Genomic DNA, 1,201 nt, shown 5'->3' with positions numbered 1-1,201 from the left:
AAAAAGCATATTGTTTCTCCAAGCCTAATGTCTCCTTGCTTCACACAGGCATGGGAATGATCTGTTCTGACTGAAGACTTCTGCTTACTTCATGTGGTGATGATGTTACTCTAACGGCCAAATACTGCCCTCATGCAGCCCACACATACCAACTGCAAAATATTGCCACAAATGTCAAACCTCAAGAAAAGCCACATGCTGCTCAAAGCAAGAATTTCTTATAAAAGCAATGGGCATTTTTACCTAATGAGAGATTTAATAGAGTGGTTTCTTCAAAAGAGAGACAGATCTTCACCTGATGTATTCCAGCCAGGCTACATCAAAGTTTCTACTCCAAAAATCTCCCTTGCTTTCAGACATGCAATGGCCTCAGTAGAACATGAAGGTCTGCATGATCCTCCAAGAGCAGAACCAGACACTGAGCTGACCATAAAGAGGGACAGAACTCCTGTCTTGGCCACATCAGACAATGTGGTTGCACCTTTCTCACTCTACCACAAGGAAATGGGATCTTAAAAGTAGTGCAATGGGATTTAGAACAAAACCATGGTTTGGGAAATTCAGAGAGATCTTTTTGCAGCACAGGTACACCTTCCTTTAATCTTGCTCACCAATTGCTGCTTCTTCAAGAGGTCTTCCCTTCCCCACCAGCCTCACTCATGTTCCAGGGAAGAAGCAACTCATGTGTCCTTCTAGAAGGAGCCACCTAAACCCAAAATAGCAACTAGGAGTCCATTTTATTTAGTATTGCACAAAGGCAATACTTGGAAAAGAAAATAAGACACAATAAAAGTCTTTACAAAGACAGCACTTGGTTTTGCGCCTTCCACCTCCTATTATTCATTATTTAGCCCACTCTCCAGAACAGTGCTTCAGTGCTCAACAAGAAAGGTTCCTGTGTGGTGAACACTGCTTGGGCTCAGGATGATGGACAGACCTGGTCCTGAAAACCTTATCTCAACAGGCAAGACAAGCGAATGTTAGAGATAAGGTGTATAGAGTAATATTTTGTGGATCTCAGTCCATCTGGTGAAGTTTCCAGGTTGTGATGTTTGGCTGCATTCTAAACTGCAAAAAGGAGAGAAAAAAAATAATCTTTTCTGTTTGTGTATAAAAGTAATGCCAGGACACGTTGCTGAGCAGATGAAACTTTATACATTTATCAAATCTTCCCTTTTTTGTGGCTTTTTATGAATTTCAC

The sequence above is a fragment of the Anas platyrhynchos genome, chromosome 1, assembly GCF_047663525.1.
Source record: "Anas platyrhynchos isolate ZD024472 breed Pekin duck chromosome 1, IASCAAS_PekinDuck_T2T, whole genome shotgun sequence".
In the NCBI taxonomy this organism is placed as follows: domain Eukaryota; kingdom Metazoa; phylum Chordata; class Aves; order Anseriformes; family Anatidae; genus Anas; species Anas platyrhynchos.
The sequence above is the reverse complement of the archived record's forward strand: the minus strand, read 5'-3'. Positions refer to the sequence as shown.